Here is a 20317-nt window from a genome sequence, read left to right as displayed (position 1 = left end):
ACGAGTTGACTTCTAACGAACGTCCATTGAGTATAACGATCAAGTCAACGTCATATGAACCTGGCCTTGGTGTTTTCAGTTTAAAACTTCATTTAAGAGGCAAAACATTAGGATAAAGAAGAAAAGAAAGTTTAACTTGCTATTCTAAGAAATTTAAAGAAATAAGATGTCAAATACGGCTGTTACAATCCTTTGAGACAGCGTCACGCTCTACAGTACCATGCTGACATTATTACCTGAAACCGGATGCGATGCACTTAACCTGACAAACAATTGATAAAACCACAATTAAAGCTTTAAGTTTCACCAACTAAACAAGGTTAGCGATTATAACTTTAGTTTTATAAATGATTTAAGATAGTAAACATGATTAATCGACGGCTCACCAGACGATCTTGTCGATTTCAGTGTCACTAATATTTAATATTTTACGGAAATTTGAGCTCGCCCCTCGTAAATACTGTTGAAATACACAAAGAAATTTTTATATCATTGGAAGTATCATCGCTTCATCTTTCAAAATCTAGAAGCTCGTTGGATTTCGTTGTATCGCACATAGTTTAAATGACCATTGTTTTGAGGCTACTTTTGTAGTAGGAAAAAGTATGGCCGATGAAAAAATTCGTAGAAAATTCCACATTGCAGTGAAATCTTCAATAATAACAGTGAACGAAGAACAGATGATAGGCAATAAGAAAATCATGTTATCAATACCAAAGGCTAGATAGTTTCGTTAAATGATGTCACTGAAGTTGGCCAATTTGAATTACTAATTAGCATATTTACCCGGTCCGAGTAAAATGCTTATTTCTCAAAAGCAAAAAAATATTTTCACAAATAAAATACACCATGATGATTGGGACATAATAGGCTACCAATACTGAGAGTATGAGCAAAATCGATTTTTGGAAGCTTGCCACGAATTTTCAATTTTGTTTGATGCTTGCTGACATCCGCTCTTAAGTAGTATACTTAATATGTGCTTAACAACAGCAAACCTTCCCAATGACTAAATACATATTAAGTACCATTCTTAATATGTATTTGTATTGTATTTTAGTTGAAGTATGTGTGAAGTCAATAGACTTAACTCCTACTTGTGCGATGATCTGTAATAATATAGGTATTAAGTAGTATACTTAATATATTGTGCTCAACAACAGTAAACCTTCCCAATGACTAAATACATATTAAGTACCATTCTTAATATGTATTTGTATTGTATTTTAGTTGAAGTATGTGTCAACGAAGTCAATAGACTTTTAAACTCATACTTGTGCGATGATTCGTAAAAAATAGGTATTAAGTAGTATACTTAATATGTGCTTAACAACAGTAAAACTCTCCAATGACTAAATACATTTTAAGTACCATACCCCCTCCAGCAGCAGTAAGGGGGACTCGCGATCGATGTCGTATATTCACGGGTTTTACCCGCGTTATTCCGAACGCGTCCGAGTCGGGTATTACCCGCGCGCTGATTCCCTTACTGCTGCTAGTTGTCGAAACGATGGGTACCGTAAATGGAGGTTAAGATATCCTTTACATATAGATGGACGCCATCACGAGCATTAGAAATAAGACTGTGCGCAAACTGAGAACTCAGGTGTTGGATCGCCTGGATGCTGACTTTGCCTTTACAACGTTTATGGAGGGCGATACGGACGAGACAATGACATATGAAAGAGCAGAAAGGATAATCAATTTGATGCCTGAAGGTGAATACCGTTTGGAGTTAACATTTATAAAGTATTTAGACGGTGAGTGGATGATAGAAAAGGGGCGCAATCCAATACGGGCGTCAGGTAAGCAAAACCTGTTTGTGCTGAATAAAGACACCAGGCCCGGAGCACTTGAAGGAATAGACATACTGTTCTACGAGGTCGCATACCCGGTTACTGTAGTTATTTACGGCGCGTACGAGATTAAGAAACCAGACGTTAAGAAGCTTAAACCAATGCGACATCCCGGCAACTGCGTAGGGAAGTTAGTAAGAGAGTTCTTCGAAGATTCCTCTCGGGGCGGTAAACTTACCCTAAAAAGAAGAGAAGCCATCCAGAGATGGGAAGATGCTACTCGTAGGGCTGGAGCAACTATTGACAACATCAAGAAGTTAGAAACTGCGTTAGAAAGGCGCATACACGTGAAAGACATTACCGACGGCTTTATTTACCCAGGAACGCACAAATACGGAGGCAGAGGTGCTCCTATAGTCATTTATCAGCACAACGCACACGCATGGAGAGAGTTAAGGTTTCCTAAAAAGAAGGAGACAAAGGTCTATAAGAAGTCACCATTGACAGAATTAGTTCATGAGAATTCCATATGGTTAATGGACGCGGAGGGAAGTCAGTTTATGACCCAAGATGGTACTTTATACCGACCGGAAATGGAACACCTGCGCATACAAAGTGCATGTGAATCCCTTGGTGAGGACTTCTCAGACGAGGTCCTCAGCTCTCGTAGTTTGGACTTCTTGGCGGCCAAGAAGAGGAATGGGTGGAAACCTACCCCAAAAGAGTTCGGAGACATAGCCAAAGCCTGTGTAGAGCATGGTCACGGTGGTCTTTGGAACATGGAGTACGACGAAGACGAGTACGTGTCTCTGGATATGAAACACTGTTACCCTGCAAGTTTTAAAGGTCTAGGGGATTGTAAGGAATATTACGACCGTTACGGACATCCAGACTCCCAATTCTTCCGCGTTTCGTTAGACGGTCACTACGACGCCCCAGCAACTGGATTCGTACGATTAACGTCTTGGAAGTTGGCTAAAGACTTACATCCCATAATTTACGCGTGGTACGGGAAGCACCTGCAGGAGAAAGAATGGATACCCATACCCCTATTGAAGTTCTTTGAAGAGCGCAAGCTTTTAAAATACACAGCACATGAAGCCATACTTTGTCACAGCTCCTTTACGCAATGGCTCCCAGAACATAACCCCACAGCACGCGTTGTCATAGGAAAATTCACACAGGGCGCTAAGGAGGGCGAGAAACATATGCAGCGACGCCTGATAACAGACGAAGGAGAGTTAAGCTTCCTTATTAAGCGCGCCCATGAACAAGGAACAATGGTGTCTGTGGAGAAATGGGACTACTTCATAGAAGGTCAGAAAGAACAGAAATGGAATGCACTTTGTTACTACCAAGACCACAGGCCGCAATATTACCACCTGCGTGCGAGTATGTTAGCATATGCGCATATTAACCTACTTGCGATGCTCCTACGGTTTGACAAAGAGGACGTTCCGCGCGTAGCCACGGATTCCTTGTACGTTAAGCCTGAAGTGTTAGAGAAGATGAAAGAATTCTACACCGAAGATGAGTTGGCGGAAAGTGGTCAATGGCGCGTTAAAGATGAGGAGATAAAAGCATGGAGAGAACGTGTAGAATATCACGGAGAACATCTTTGCGGTAGCGTGGAACCAACCGGGGAGCCACTGCCTTCGGTTGCCGACCCCATTTCCTACCAACGCTTCTCTTACCTCTACGGTACAGGAGGCAGCGGTAAGACTACGCGTGTGTTAGAACTCTTTCCTAAGATAAAGGTGCTAACGCCAACGCACCGTTTGGAAAGGGAACTCTGCGGTATGGGCCACGACGCGCAAACTTACCACAGCTTCTTTCGTTGGAATGGTCAAAAGTGGGTACCGGAAGCTATCCACGACATACCTCCGGTGATACTTTGGGATGAGATTTGCACCGTGCCTTTAGAAATCCTGCAGGAGTTCGTAGACTTCCTCCGCGGAAAGTGCCAAGTTGTATTTGCCGGAGATCCATGTCAACCACCTCCAATAGCCGGAGAGATGCCCCACGAATGGCTGAAAGATTTCGTAGGCCATGCGGAGGAAATTAACACCGACTACCGCAGCAAGGATCAAGTAAGGAACCTGAAAGCGGAATTAAGGGACCTTAGTGACGCCGACCAATACAAAACACTGCGCAAGCGCGTACGAGCGAAGAAATACGAGGACTTTCTATACGCATGGCATCCAAAGGATCTGGTGCTGAGCAGCAAACGCGCAGCACAGTCTCGCATACAAAAGGATTTGCTAAATATACACCGAGAGCGCTTCCCTACGCATCCCGTACCTGTTTGCTACAAACCCCACGACACCCGCATGCAAAAAAGAGACGTCTGGGTACCTGGTACCGACATCCAACTGCAAAATGCAGTTACCCACGATAAAGCCTGGGTGCCCATAGAAAAGGTGGAAAAAATAACCTCCCATCCGGATTGGAGGCTTGGTTACTGCATGACAGTCCACAGCGCGCAGGGGCTTACCATAAAAGAAACCTTATGGATCATAGACCAGCGGCTGTGTTGGAGCAACCTTATCTACACCGCCGTAAGCCGCGTAGAATATGCCAAACAGTTAAAAAGAGCCTGGGGGCCGCAACTGCGCTACGATAAGACGCCAGAAGACGTGGCCAAAGAGAACATTGCTAAGAAACTCCTTCGCTACAAGCGGCACGACGAAGAAAAAAACAAGACGTTCGACCTATGCGTGGACGACGTCTATAAGAAAGGGGCAATGTGTGCCAAATGTAACATACCACTACTATGGAGGTTTGACCCAAATGACGATCAGCAGTTCTCCGTGGATCGTATAAATAACAAACGCGGGCATTGCAGAGGCAACGTAAGACTGACATGCCTAGAGTGCAATCGGGCGCGTGGAGCTGCGCTACTCTGAGTCTTTGGGACTATGAGCAGCTCTTCCTTGACAAATCCACGACTTGGGCCATTTAGGTAATACAACACAGGTTGCCCTTCCTTGGCGACGGACTTCGAAATCTCATACGTTTCCAGAGACCAGTTAGGATCCGTGGCTCTCTTACTGCCACCTTCGAGTTCCCCCGGCTGATAGAGGTATCTGACCACTATGTTGCGGGGGAGCTTTTTTTCCTTCAGTCCGACCGCCCTCGAACTTCTGACGTAGGACTTATGTTCCACGTGTTTCTTTTTTATGGCATCCTTAGGTTTCATTCCCGTAGCCCTGGCCGCCTCGTTGTTCAAAGCCGCGATGACCTGGGGGAGCCTCTGAGTCCATTCCCTGTGGCGTTTGGAGGGATCTTCCAGCTCTTTCCAATACTGGTATCCAAAGAGGCGCTCAGCTAGGGTCTTATTGAATCTTTCGACGATGCTCTGACCCCTGTGGTACTCAGCTTCGGCTCTCCTAATCTTAGTGTCGTGGTCTTTCAGGGTCTTAGTAACCACGCCCATGAACTCTGTTCCCGCATCCACTTGCAGCAGCTTAGGCCATTTCAAGACGCGCTTATAAATCCTACCTAGGGCTTCTGCGACTTCTCCAGAATCCTTGCTGGTTATGGGTTCGGCGTCCTTGTATCTGCTTGCGATATCAACTACGGTCAAAGCGTATCTATAGGTCTTTCTTCTCACCTTGTCGTGCGGTAAGAAAAGCAAATCCGCCTGATGAACTTCATTAGGGACATTTACGGTAAAGCTGGGCCTGGGAATGTACTTAGGCACGGGAAGATAAACCTGCCAGAGGGTTTGTTTTCTTAGCCAGTTTTTAGCCGTTTCTTCTGATACCCTGGCCGCGGTCGCGAGTTTCTTAATAGCTGACGCTCCTTTCCAATAGCCTTCGGGCCCATAGTAAATCCTTTTGAGTTTGTCCTCTGTTCGACCCATTATATGAATTCCAAAACAAGATTGATCTTTCGCCCGTTGAAATCCACCGTCTCTCCGTCCACTTTAATGGTGATGTTTATGCTTTCTACCAAATTAGACAAGTCATAGCACAAAGAAATGGGAGTGTATTCTACTGGGTCAAATGGATTACCTTTGGGCAGAAACTTGGACATAAGAGAAGACTTTTCTCCATTGTTGTAACTATGAACCAAATCGCAATAGACTTCGTAAGAGGATGCGACTTTCCATTTCACATCATATGTACTGCCGCTATTTATTGTGGTACTAGTAAGGCCCAGGAGTTCTACCAATGAACTGTCCTTTAAATTAGCGCTTCCACTATTTTTCTTGAATCTCATTTCATGGGGTAATCCTGTGGTAAGAGTATATCCATGCTTTGCTAGCTCCTTAGCCAGTGTTATGGGGGTGTAATGGGAATCTGGCAACTTTGGTTTGTTGGCATTCACAACGACAAAGCCATTAATTAAATTATACCAAGAATTGTACAAAGAGCAACTAACCAACCGAACCTTACAGGCTTTGATGGGAGGATTCAGATAAGTAGTAAAGTTATTCTTGTCGCTTTCCAAAAAGACGATCATTATATTAGATACGCCAAAGCCACGCCTCCTGCCAGCCCTGCGACTCCTACGAAGACCAATTCGCTATCTTTTTGTTTCTTAGAAGGCTGGTAGTAATTCTTAAACTGAGGCTTTCTCATTCTAAAGTCGGGGTGTGCTTGCGCATAAAGCTTAAAGGCGTAGTCTGTGTTTTCAAAGTTCTTGTCTGCCTGCATTTTGTCTTGGTAGTTCTTGTCCAACCAATCCCTGTAAGCTTGTCTTTTTTCATTCCAAGCCGCCACGTCCCTTTGATATTTCTCCAGCGCTAAGTCGTGCCTTTTCCTTTCGGCGGTTAAATCTCCGCTTTTGTCGCCTCTAACTAATCTATCCAAATACTGACCACCATAATTAGCTCCAGTGAATGCTAAAGCTGCAATAACTCCACCTGCAATTAAACTAGCCATTTATGTTAGACGCAAGCAAAGCTTACGTCGTCGGCAGGTACTTTTCCTTCCGTAGGTAATCCTTTAGCATGATAGCCCCGCCAACGGCAGCGGTCATCTTAGCAAAATTAGCGAAGCTCTTGCTTGGGTCTTATGTAAAGTCTTCTTTGAGCACTTTCTTACCTACCCAACCAATACCCGCAACGATGGAAGTAATGATAGCTGCTTCTTCAACAGTTTTCAATAACGCGGTTGACATTATATTACAAAGCGAGAAGGTTATTCCATTTCAGGGATCTTACTTTTTCTAACAGCCGGTTCCACAGGTGCGTGCACGGGCGCGTGATATGTTGGTGGTTTTACCTTTTTTGCTGCCCGCCATTGTAAGTAAAGGCTACCTGCTGCTATGATGACTCCTAACACGCCGATGACGTAGCCTGGATTAATAAAGGATTCCTCTTCTTTCTCTTCTAACTTTTCCTCCTTTTTGGCTTTGTTCTTCCTGTTCATCTCCGCGAGCTTCTTCCCCGCGGCAACTCTGCCTGGAGATTTAGCCTTGGTAATCTTTTGCTCCTCTTGGGGCTGCTCTACCTTCGATTCACTCATTTATATCTAAGGACTTGAAGGACTTGATAAGTACTTGAGAATGACTTAAGGACGACTTAATAATGACTTAACGGCGACTTGACTAAGTACTTGAGGTGACTTGACAAGTAACTTGATGACGACTTGACAATGACTTAATAATGACTTGGCAATGACTTAACGGCGACTTGACTAAGTACTTGAGGCGACTTGATCAGGTACCTCAGTAAGTGCTGCCTGGAAGACCTTTTCGACTTCTCTGTCCTTCTTGAAGTCCTTCCAAGATGTTCCGAAGGAACCTAGTACCTCCTTCAAGTCGACATGCTGAGCCACGTGCAAGGCCGCAGAGGCGACTGCCATTAACTTACCGCACTTCAAAGACAACCAGCCGCAGGTTATCTTAAGTTCTTGGGCGATGACATAGTCCTCGCTAATGTCCTTCCGTAGTTGCTCCACGTCGTCTATGGGCAGCGCAAGTCCGAGAAGCTTGGTGGCAAGTCGGATAGCGGAGTCTGCTACGGCGTCCGTGGTCTTACTTGCAAGGGCGGCCTCGTACCTCTTATGGAACTTCTTAACCTCCTCTTCCGACAACTTGTTAACTTGCTCATGAGTAAGTTCCTTGCCTATCATTTCTTTGCACTTCCCAGATGACACAAGGATGTTAAGTTGTTCCTTAAGGTTACTTTCATCTAACTGCGTGGGGACTTCATCTAAGAGCTGCTCAATGTCCGTATATCTTTATGGAATACGGAAACCTCAAAGAGAAGATCATCTTGGAATGTTGGTGCGTTTTTAAATGCCGCATGTATTCGTGTAACTGTTCCTTGGATATCTCACCGCCGTAGTCGCTTAAGATGGTTTCCAGGTCTGACTTACTTGGAGTATAAAATACGACAAGTGAACCTATGTTTTCCCTGAAGGGCTTAGAGACGCTGGTAAGCTGCTGCGATAGCAACCAAACGCTAATATTGTCATGTCTGCCGCTAAAGGCGAGCTTCACCAACTCCGAAGTGCGTCTTTTTACGTCGTCCCCGCAGGCGATGTCGTCCAATATGAGGAGTGTCTGTGTATCTTTAGGGAATTGTTTGTGCCAAAACTTAAGATGGCTGGATAACTCATTAGGGTCTAAGATATCTACGAAGAAGTCGTCATCTTTCACTCCTATGCCTTCCCAGGTGCGGTTATTCACGTAGGTGGGGCATAATAGCACGATATAGTCGAAACGGTATCTAAAGGGTCCTAATAGCTGCTCCACGATGAATTGGGTCTTTCCGCAGCCGGTGGGTCCTACTATCAGAGCATTGCAGGGAATATGGTTCGGATCCATTATATATACGATGGACCCAGTGGACGCAGTAAGAAGGATTGCCGGCGACGCAAAAGATAAAAAAGACACCATAGAAATGCAAAGGGAGGAGATAGACCGGCTGAAAGAGCACGTGCAGGAATTGTACGATGAAATGTGCGGTCTGAAGCGTGCAGAACGGTTTGGCGCGCTGATAACTATGGCAACGTGGGCTAAGGAGTCCGTTAAGGACTTCATGCGATATCCCCCGTAGAATGTTAACAATAAGGTTAAATCTTTGTTAAGGATGCCTGGAAACTATTTCAAAGAGTGTCTCAGAATGTTAACAATAAGGTTAAATCTTTGTTAAGGATGCCTGGAAACTATTTCAAAGAGTGTCTCAGAATGTTGACGTTTAGGTTAAATCTTTGTTAAGGATGCCTGGAAACTATTTCAAAGAGTGTCTCATAATGTTGACGTTTAGGTTAAATCTTTGTTAAGGATGCCTGGAAACTATTTCAAAGAGTGTCTCAGAATGTTGACAATAAGGTTAAATCTTTGTTAAGGATGCCTGGAAACTATTTCAAAGAGTGTCTCAGAATGTTGACGTTTAGGTTAAATCTTTGTTAAGGATGCCTGGAAACTATTTCAAAGAGTGTCTCAGAATGTTGACGTTTAGGTTAAATCTTTGTTAAGGATGTTAAATGGAGGCTAAGATATTGTTAAGTATATATGGACTGCTTGTTTTGTAAGAAGGTGTTCAGCACCAAACAAAGACTTCAATACCACGTTCGTCGCGGCGTTTGTACAAAGAAACCCCTTAGCCGCGCTTGTAAGGATTGCGGTAAGGAATTCAGCACCGTTCAAAAGATGCAACAACATCAGGATAAACGCATTTGTGGGCTTTGTAAGGACTGTAATAAGGAATTCCACAACACCTTCGAAATGCAGCAGCATCTGAAAAGGGGCGTCTGTAATCAAACCAGACAGTGTAGTTTCTGTAATAAGATACTTAGTAGTCGTCAACGTTTCCAGACGCACCGGAGAACGCATGAAGTGAATTATAGGTTTCTCTCCCGCGCTTACGACTTGGAAGGCGTGGATTGCTACCAATGTGCGGATTTGATGTGTCGCTGCCCGCATAAAGAGGATTACTTAAGAAATCGCATAGATTACCATAAGAAGATAGTCCGTACTTTCCCCTCTTTTGAACGCGCCGAAGGCGTTCCGTGGACTAAAAGGGAGTAGGCAGGAGTGCGATCGTTGTGGTTGTGTTAGAGAAGAGGAACATATCTTCAACTGTCTTAACAAAGATTTAACCTAAACGTCAACATTCTGAGACACTCTTTGAAATAGTATCCACACATACTTAACAAAGATTTAACCTTATCGTTAACATTCTGAGACACTCTTTGGAATAGCATATCCTTAACCTTATTGTCAACATTCTAAGACACTCTTTGAAATAGTATCCGGGGCTAAGGAGTCCGTTAAGGACTTTATGCGGTATCCCATATAAGGGTTATTAAATCCTTATTATATATGGAGTGCACGCGGTGTAACAAGGAGTTCAGCAGCAAGCAAATGTTAAAATACCACCTGGAAAAGAAGGTATGCGTTAAGAAGGCACGCGAAAGGCGTTGTAAGGAGTGTAATCGACTCTTTAGCAGCGCGCAGATGTTGGATTACCACGTGGATAACCGCGTTTGCCTAAAGAACGTATGTGAGCGCTGCGAGGAGGACAAGAACGACGAATGGCATCGACATCGGTGCCGCGGTAATTACGACCTGCTAAGCGTGGCTTGCGAGGAGCACGGCGACGTTGCTGCACGATGTTGCCCAAAGGAAACCCAAAGGAAGTTAACGCGCCGGAAGAAGGAAATTGACCAGCACTTTGCGGAGTTTGACTGCGTCGAAGGGTTGAGGTGGGAGGATAGAGAATATTGGGAGGCAACTTGTGAGCGCTGCGGCTGTCAAAGAAGTGACCAGCATATTTGGCAGTGCCTCTACGACGGTCAAGGCGGCTTTAAGGAGTACTTAGATCGCTTCGAAGCTTGGCATGCCGGCAATGAGGCCGCAAGGAAAGCCCGTAAGGATTAGTAGGCGGCTTAAGATAGTAAAGTAGGGTTTGTGCAAAGAGTCTCAAATCCCATTCTTATTTTTATTTATTATTATTAAGGATAATGAATAATAATAAATAAAAATAAAGACCCCTTTTAAGGGCGCTTGCATAATCTAATAATAATAAATAAAGATAAGAACCCCTTTTGAAGCGCCTTGCGGTATATGCTAGCCTACGCAGCCGCATTCTTATCCTAATCGCCCTTTCAATATATGGACTGTATTACGTGCGAACTACCAGCCGATTGCATTACGATACCCAAACCGCGTAAAAAATACACCTGCCTTCATTGTGGCAAGGTATTCCCCGAAGGATCCTTTGTGGGGCATTGGTGCTCCGCGAATCCTAAAGCGCAGCGGACTTTAGCAGACGCGCTAGTAAGCTGAGGAACGAAGCTTAGCTATGCAGAGGACTCTCAGGCTCATACTTGACTACGTCAAATACCCACCTGCCATCCTTTTTACCATGACTCATAACATGGGTAACATCCTGCCCTTCGATGGCGTACCTTATCCTATCAGGCGCCCAAAGGGTGTATGTTCTTTTTTTATTCTTTAAAACCAAGCGCAGCCGGTCCAAGTCTTCAAAGACTACGTAATTCTTTATCTCGTAAATCTCCCCCACAACCAAATCCCTCCAGTGCGTTTGTATGAACTTTAACTCGTTAAATTTATCCTTGTCCATATATTCTATGAAATATCTTTAAGTGTGTTGCCAAAGTCTCACTGGTCTTAAAGCCCTTACAGCACCACCTGCAGGGAATTCGTAGGTGTTCAGCATACGCAGTGATCTCCCTGCAGATTTCGTCGTAGTCGCTGCTTATGAGCACCTTATAGCCGTTTTCTTTGTACCTCTGTAAGAGCAGTTGCTGATCCTCAGATAACCTGCCATTGCCTTTTGGGGTCTTTAGCTCTATACAGAAACCGCGGTAATGTGTGTGCGCATTCAAGATCATTAAGTCGGGTTGACCGCGTTGATATCCTTTCTGCCAGCACTTTATGCGTTTGCCGTCCGAATCCTGCAGTTCACCTAGACCAGGGGCTATGAGCATTTGGGGGTAAAACCTGCGGATGTAGTCCACTACCTTTTTATGCAGGTCAAACTCATTTTCTATTTTAAATACCAACTTGTTTGGGCCGTTAAAACGCCTTTCAATTTCATATTTGCCGGTCTTTCTTAATGCCGGAAGTACTTCCTCTAACACCCAATCTTGGAACTCCTCTGCCTTTGGCATCTTAGAGCTAAATATCAATTGATACAACCCGGATTCGGTTACGTACAGGGAATCTGGGTGTAAGTTGGAAGGGAGGCGATTCACCTCCCTTCTAAGTTCACTAAGCCTTTTCTTGTATTTATCGCGAACGTGCACCTTAATTGCATCCTTAGGGTCTGCGTAACCCAGCGCTAGCGCCACTTCCTTTGCTTTGAAGTACAAAGTTTCGCCTTGCACTATGCATTGCAGTTTGGTTTCGTTGTTTTCAAATACGCGAAGCATTGTATATATAGCATATTTTTTATGGCCATCAATAGGCAACGCTCTTTAGCTGATTCATTTCCACGCTCAGTTGCGCGTCTGACACCACGAAGATGTAGCAGTTTATCTTATCGCTGTCGCCCGCACTGGTGTTCTTGGTGCGCTTGATCTCCAAAGTAATACCATCCTGCGTATTTACTAGACGTAACCCCTGACCATGTAGGTCTTCGTCGTTGATGGTGCGCATGTCAATCCACAGCGCGTACTTATCCTTAAAGAATTCCTCAGGACTTACCTGGTCGCCAAACTTGCGCTTTGCTTCCCTGTAGATGTCTTCGGGCTTTATTCCCTGCGAGTAGACCTTGTTTGGGACTCCGTTGATATTCACGCCGACGTTAGTAATGTTAGGGTTGTGAAAGGCTTCGGAGTCGCGCTTGCCGGCCTCGTAGGGTTTGGCAAACACCAGCATCAACCCCGTGAGACTTCTTCGGGGGAGGCTAATGCTTTGGTTGATAACCTCATCCGTCTTATCCAAGAAGCTAAACGTCTTATACATCACTACGTGGTCGTAAAGGAATGCCTTTCCGGAGCTGTATTCCATACCGGCGCTACGGGCCAGCTCTTCGCTGTACACGGTCTCATACTGCAGCTCTAAGTTGGTGATAGAATAAGGATCAACAGCCCCGCTAATTGCGCTGTCCATTCCTCCTATGACGTTCGTAGTGTCCGCCAAGGTTACTTCAAACTGTAACTCGGATAACTGCCTGGGGTAGTACACACCATGACTCGTAATCACTTCAAAGTCCAAAGGGATAACGTACTTGCTACCATAGGCGGTCTTTACCCTTGTTGCGTCTGCTACTGCGGTTGCTCCACTGGAGTCCGTAGGCGCGGGGTTAGTATCACTGCGACGCTTACGTAGGATAACACTACCAATTCCTTGCTCTATCTTTTGTGCGCGGTCGAAGGCTGTTAGCCACAGATCCTTATACGTGGTGTACAGATCGTACCTATTCAAATCCAAGAGGGATTCCCCGGCGAACTTGATTCTCATCTTAGAGACGAGGTTCCTGCCCACGTTATTGACGGCATATCGCTTGTCCTTGGTGCTTGGTTGTATTGCTAGGTCAAACCTTAAAGCCAAGGTACCGGGAACCAATACTAGGTTATCCGTTAGGCGGGGAACGCCCACATACAGCGTCTCACCTGGCTTTGCGCTAGAAGGTGTGAATGTGACCCGGTGAAAGGTGCGTTCTGCCTTTAGTCCGCCAACCTGCTTAGGTAATGCGTTGGGATTTAACTTTGAGCTTATCATATATAATGGAAGTAGAAGGAACGGATTTTGACCCCCTTACCGAAGAAGGCCAAGTTGATATTAATGACGAAGAATATGAAACCCTGCTTCCTGATGACAACGTAGACAAACAAGGCCTCTTCAACAAGCTAACACGCAAGTATGGTAGGAGGGCCCGCGATGCTATGCGTTCCTTAAGAGATAAATTCAAGTCTAAGAACCCCCACACGCCCATTCCAGAATACTTACAAATGGAAACCCTTGGCGTGCGGTCGGACTTAACAGCGGACCTCATCAAGAACCTAAGAGAGCGATACCCAAACATAAACCTGGCTCCTTTGGACTTCCAAATAGGAGACAAAGGGCAGGTCCAAGTTAGAGAATCGGGTAGGGAAAAATGGCACAACCTGTATCAAAGGAGAAATGCCAGCCTGCTTAACAACCAGCTTCCAAAAGGAGTCACAAATGCGCTGGGAACGCCCAACTTGACGATGCTAAGCACTTTGACTCAAAAGGAAACAGAAGATGCTCAAATGGCCTTCCGTAGAGGTATTTTGAACCCTGCCACTAAAGTTGCCCTCAGATCCGCAATCAGACTGCAAGAGGAGTGCCAGGAAAAACTTAAACGATTAGAGACCGCCGAAGAGGAAAAAAGCAAACAACTTAAAGAACTTCCAAAAGATAGCGACCCGACTGGAGGCTTAATGAGATACTTAGAGAAAATAAGGACTGAAAGGGAAGCACTTAAGAATGAAATACAGGAAAATAATATAACCATCGATGACCTTACGCGACAACTTGATATGCTAACCAAAGATGAGGGTGGCATCACTAAGCTCCTTGACGATTTTAAGGAGGATAACATAGCATTACAAAGTAAAATAGAAGAATTGGAAGATGATTTCATTAAACAAAGTAGGTTAACCAATGAGAGTCATGCCGCTGAAATTGCAGACTTTAGAGCTAGGTTGACTAAGTTGATGGATGAAAAAAGCGGTGTAGTAAAAAGGTTACAGACTGCGGTAAATGAAGCGGCGGGGAAAGACGTAGAACTACAGCGCTTAGGAAAAGAATTAATGGAGTCTGTTGACAGAGAAAGGCAAGTAATGGTGGACAAGGCAGTGGCGGGGGAACAAATACGGCAACTTCAACAGGCCGTCGAAGATTTGGAGTACGAAATAGATCGACAGCGAGTAATAATCGAAGATCAAACTCGCCCTGAAGAAGAAAGGGAGGCAGCCCAAAAGGAAATAGAAACCCTTCAGGAAAGACTGGTGGAATTACAGGCGCAAAGAGAAGGCTTGGAAAAGGAGCTGGGGCTTACCACCAAGGAAAAGGTAAAAAGAGCCCTTTTGAAGTATGGCGTTCCCCTTGCATTCGCGGTTGCCATTTCGAGCGTAGTAGGAGTTATCCTATCCACGCTTAAGGCTACGGGCGCGGGCGTAAAGAAATTAGGCAATGGGCTGACGGACTTGGGAAAAAAGATGGCAGCCGGTCTTCCTGGGCTGCTGGGTTCGGTTGTTTCCTTGGCACTTAGGGCCGGCGGAGAACTGTTGAAGTTCGTGGGGAATAACATTTGGATCTTGGTTGTCGCTATTGGGGTGGTACTCCTGAAGAAGATGAAGGGCTAATCTTGTCCGAGTATTTTACTGGCGGCTTATCATCATCGTCAGACGCCCGAGGCATCCTCGACTGCGGATAAGTAAATATGGTATTCGCGCCGCCTTGGTAATGCGGAACTAGGGGTATGGCAGTCATAGTGCTAATGGTCTTATGACTCCAAGTAGCATCCGTCGGAGGAGTGTTGGATCCTGAATAAGTAGCATTTATCAAAGTGTAAATATTAAAATCACTTGCCGCGCAGGTATTAATCTGAAGCTTTGCGTATTGACAATTAGCTATCATATGAAAAGTTACCGGCGTCATATCTTCTTGACCCCTGCAGGGCTCATGTGAAAAATGAGCCGACTCCCTCTTATTTTTCTTTATTCTGTAAGGCAGCAACGGATGGTCATTCTCATCTACGATCCTAAACCCAATACCGTATTCATCCGCCACGCCAATGCTAATAGTGCATATAATCAATCCTAAACCCCCAACCTTCACCCACAATCCAGTGTCAACCCAATCATCGTTGGGTCCGTACCCCTCTTCCCTTAGGTAATGTAAAAACCAATCTTCCTTCGCGTGTGGGTTCATATATTTCAGGCCTAGAGACTAAGCACCGTAAGAGTGCTAATGGTTGCGTGGTTATATTTTTCATCTCTCTGATTTTCTATGCTATTTACGCAAACACTCCCCGTATCATCTACGCGTATCTGCAGCTTTACCTTTCCATGGCAATCGGCGACCATGTGGAAAGTCCAAACCGATAGATTTTCGGCGCTGGCTGGGTTGGGCTCTACGGAAAAATGCACAGGCTCCCTGTTGTTCGTCTTCGCACGCATAGGTTGTAGTACACCGTTCGCATCCAGGAAGCGAAAGCCGAAGTTGGCGTGGCTGCTCGTGCCAATGCAAATAGTACAAAGGATTAACTTCTTCCCTGAGTAATTCAAATTCACGGACATGCCCGTGACATCAACCCAAGATGCCTGGGTGTATTTTTTCTCGCCTGTGTAAGTCGTATAGACACAATCTACTCCAGCTACGTAGGGGTTGTTCATCGCCATATATAATAACTCAGACCAACGCCTGCAGCTGCTAGCCCGGCTTTTAATAAGTCATGGTCATATTCCTCGGGTATGGTTGGCAAAACCTTCTTTTGAGGCTTCTTCTTTGGTTCGGGTTTTTCTGCGTGTTCCTTTTTTGGTTTCTCTACGAAGTGGGGAATGCCCTTGGTAGTATCAGAGTTTACGTCGTTTACACCAAACTTCATCTCCTTAGTAGCCGTATGAAGCTTGTTGTTATAGCCCACAACGGAATTAACGTTAATAACCAAATTGCTGGGCATCAACCAACAACCCGGTGACAAGGCGTAATCCAACCGCACTTTAGATTGTTGCACTGCTAATTGATATCTTTGCGTCGACTTGGATATATCATTTTCTATTATCGCGGACTCAAACAGGGCTAGAAATTCCTGTTGCGTCTCCTGCGAAGCACCTTTGGCGCCAACGATGGGGCTGCGGGTATTTACTTGCGCTCCCAGGGTACAGTAGACGAATGCTTCAATGCTACGGTTAATCCTGGCTAGGTTTCTTAGACCTTTTCTTTTCATTAACACAAACGGATCCCAAGTGCCGGGGTAGTTTGTTTGAATCCTAGTAATTAATGAATTATTACCCTTATCACCACCCATATCACCGAACTCTAACTCATTACTTGGGTATTCCTGATGCCCGTAGTCAGCTGGCTTCTCACCATTGGCACCCCAAACGTAAACTATACCCAGCCCATGCGTCTTACCCTCCTTATAACGAAAATCTTTTTGCTGTGGTTTGAACTCATTAATTAACCTTTCCAGGGCTGCGACGTCATAGCGATTATTCATTGGATCAAATGCCTTATCTCCCGGTAGGGGTACGTTAAGCTCCTTCAACAACCTCCTTACCGTAAAGGCAACGTGAAACCGCATAAATGAAATGTGAAACATGTCCGCGGCAACACCACAACCTTTAGTGGCAGCCCAAATAGCAAAGTCCAACTGCTGTGGCCAATACCGCATATTGGGCCCTGCTAACCATTCCCTGGCCTCTTTACCTGACGTATGCTTCAACATCGTATTCTTATAGATATTTCTTAGTATTACGTTAAATGATTGTTTACCCACTGAAATCTTCAGGTGCGTTACCAGCTTTTCAAAGTTGTTTACACCACCTTCAGCGTTGTAAAATGGATAATCTTCCGTAGTTAACAATAAATTCCTTGGAAAATTAGCTGGAGCTTCCTTATGCGTAGGCTTGGGTGCCGGCTTGGCGGTCGCCTTTGGCTCCAAGTCCTCATTGCTGTACATTCGGGAGCCTTGGTAATAGATACCATCAGGTCTTCTCTCAAACTTACTAGGGTCTGCATGTGGGAACATCTTCCTAAATGCTTTCCAGTTGTCATAGTTACGTTTGTCGCCATGAGGCCACTCCTCAATTTCATTCCCAAAAGCGTCGTACATTAGTATATAATGGATGTTATACCTTCAGCACCTCAGTTGTACCCAGATGTTCCCAATTATCACACTACCACTAAGGACATAGGTCCTACAGAATTAAACCCCGAGAACTTCCGCTTGAATAAAGCAAATTTAATCCTCGCTTACTTAGAGGGTCAAACGAAGCACTATGAGGAGGTCAGGAAAAAGTATGCTAGAGCCCGAAGCATATTACATAAAATCGCGATAACTTCCGGCTCCATGTCCGTGGCGTTAACAGGCACCGGCGTTGCCACCTCACTTACCGGGCCTGGAATAGTCGTTGGCGTTCCTTTGGCCAGCGTTGGGGCCATTTGCGGCATCGTTTCCGCTGTTACGACAGGTATTATGAAGCAATTGTCCGGTAAGATATCCAAGCACGACACTCACATAGCCCTAGCAAAAGCAAAGGCTAACACCATCGCCGACTTGGTGTCTCAGGCTTTGCGGGACCGCCGCATAGACGACACGGAGTTCTCTTTGATCCTCGCGGAGGAAAAGAAATACGGGGAGCTAAAGTCGGGTAATAAAAAAACCATCGTGAAAGATCTTTCCGAGGAATCTCGCAAAAAGATCTACCAGGAGGCAAAGGAGGAGCTCCAAAGAAAACTCGCTCAGTAGACATCTGCTTTGAAAAGAACGTAGGGGGATTTCGACTGCACATTTCATCTTCTCGGAATCCATTCTAATAGGGGGTGGTTGGAGTCAATTTTGTAAAATATTTCGTAAATTACGTCGGGGTAATAAGGAATATCCTTATCCAGCCGACAAAACATCCACTCGGCTCTGCTCATATCAGAAACCTCAGGAATAGACTTACCGGTAATTTCAGACAAAAGATAGGGAATAGCTTTGTAATATTTTCCTAGCTTTAATTTTTTCAGCGTTTTCGTAGACTTTGTGGGGTTGGCTCTTCTAAATGGTCTATGATTTTCTCCCTTACTTCATCGTCTAAATATACCGGTCGAAGACCTTGGATATGACTCATCCAGTCTCTAAAGTATTTTATTCTCTTATAAGGTGTTTTCTTACGACCTCCATTAGCGTAATATTGCTCTCTGGTAGCATTTGGTACGGCATTACGAATATTTTTACCACACTCGTAACACTGTGCTGACGTGTCATCTTCTATTTGCATTTTTTTACCACAACACCAGAAACCCTTGGGTTTTGGAATGTTAACTTTGGATCTTAGGCAAATTATACAGAAGTCATTGGTGAACTTTTTACATTCATGCATCGTATATCCAACAAAATATCTTAACCTCCATTTACGGTACCCATCGTTTCGACAACTAGCAGCAGTAAGGGAATCAGCGCGCGGGTAATACCCGACTCGGACGCGTTCGGAATAACGCGGGTAAAACCCGTGAATATACGACATCGATCGCGAGTCCCCCTTACTGCTGCTGCTCCCCCCCTTTAGCTGGCCGCTGGCAGTTTTATTCATTCATTTACTGCCTTATGCATGAAGGAAATTTGTTTCATTTTTTTTTTTTTTTTAATTTGGATTAATTTTTTCGACAACCTCATTTTCGCTATACATTTTTCTAATGCATGATGGTCTTTCATCAATTTTGCAAGATGCACTTTATTGGCTTTCCTTATTAGCATATGACGGAGATTTGTTTTGGAAATTATCGGATCCTATCCAGCCCCCCCTTTTGAAATTTCCTAGGTCCGCCCCTGAATAACACCTATTTGTTGCGTTTTCATCAGCGTTTTTAACCTACATTAGGGACACCGACGCCGCTTTCACTAGTTTTTAGCTAGTTATCTCTTCAAAATAAAGTTTGGATGTTTTTACAGATAAAGAAATTAAAATACTATTTTTATCAAGTGATTTACATATAGGTACCTACGGTAGATATATAAAAATTATTTTAAAATGCATTATATCGCAGTGAAACCTCGCTCTCAGATTTAATAATACGGTATTTAAAGGTTGTGTGGGCTTCCTATGAGGAAAAGCAATTACGACCACAGGTAGCCCAAGCTTGGTTTCTGTGGTGTCCTGTTATAAGGAAATATATTGAGATTCATCAAAAATTTCAATAAAATCATTGAAACGTGAAATAAAGCCTCGAAAATTTACCCGATCATTGAGAAATAGCCAACGGATTTCTTTCGGCAACCGACCCGAGGTCACGCCGGAAGAAATACTTTTGTATCTTAGTCCGTTAAAAAATACACTCACCATAATTTCGAAGAAAGATTATAAAGTTATAAATTATAAGTTAAATACTTTTGTATCTTAGGCCGTTAAAAAACACAGTCACCATAATTTCGAAGAAAGACTATATCCAAATCCAACCCGCATTTACGATAGACTTCCGGCGTGACCTCGGGTCGATTGCCGAAAGAAATCCGTTGAACTGGTGTACAGTGAGCTCCAAGTACGGGTCAGAACAAGCGAGGCAGTATGTGAATACAGGCAAATTTCATGGCTTAAAGACGCGAAGACTAACCTCTAATGCGACTTTCTCGGTTCTATAGGGATGTGAGAGAAGGTTCAAGACTAAAATTTGGCGCTGGAAAGAAAATTCGAAGACGTACGAGGTTTCAAGGACCCGTGATGGTTCGCTTTTGGGCCTCGAGACTCCAACCTTCTCTTATTTCTTACTGGTTGGGAAAAAAATCTTAAAACGGGCTAAATTCAAAAAATAACCACGCAGAGCGAAAGAAGTGCTATTTCTCAATGATCGGGTAAAATTTCGAGGCTTTATTTCACGTTTCAATGATTTTATTATTGAAATTTTTGATGAATCTCCAT

General features: G+C 44.3%; 2 protein-coding genes across 4 annotated transcripts in view; one reads left to right on the top strand and one right to left on the bottom strand.

Annotated features, from left to right (window-relative positions):
- LOC148913684 (uncharacterized) overlaps window positions 1-20317 on the top strand; it is a 169897-nt gene that overhangs the window by 55967 nt on the left and 93613 nt on the right. The window lies entirely within an intron of this gene.
- The window catches only part of LOC148913695 (uncharacterized), a 40204-nt gene that overhangs the window by 12990 nt on the left and 6897 nt on the right, over window positions 1-20317 (bottom strand). The window lies entirely within an intron of this gene.

Source organism: Actinia tenebrosa, unplaced genomic scaffold (genome assembly GCF_029948245.1).
Source record: "Actinia tenebrosa isolate PJP-AT-01 unplaced genomic scaffold, QUT_ActTen_1.0 PGA_scaffold0__85_contigs__length_37466705, whole genome shotgun sequence".
Classification (NCBI taxonomy): domain Eukaryota; kingdom Metazoa; phylum Cnidaria; class Anthozoa; order Actiniaria; family Actiniidae; genus Actinia; species Actinia tenebrosa.
This window is presented reverse-complemented; position numbering and strand designations above follow the sequence as displayed.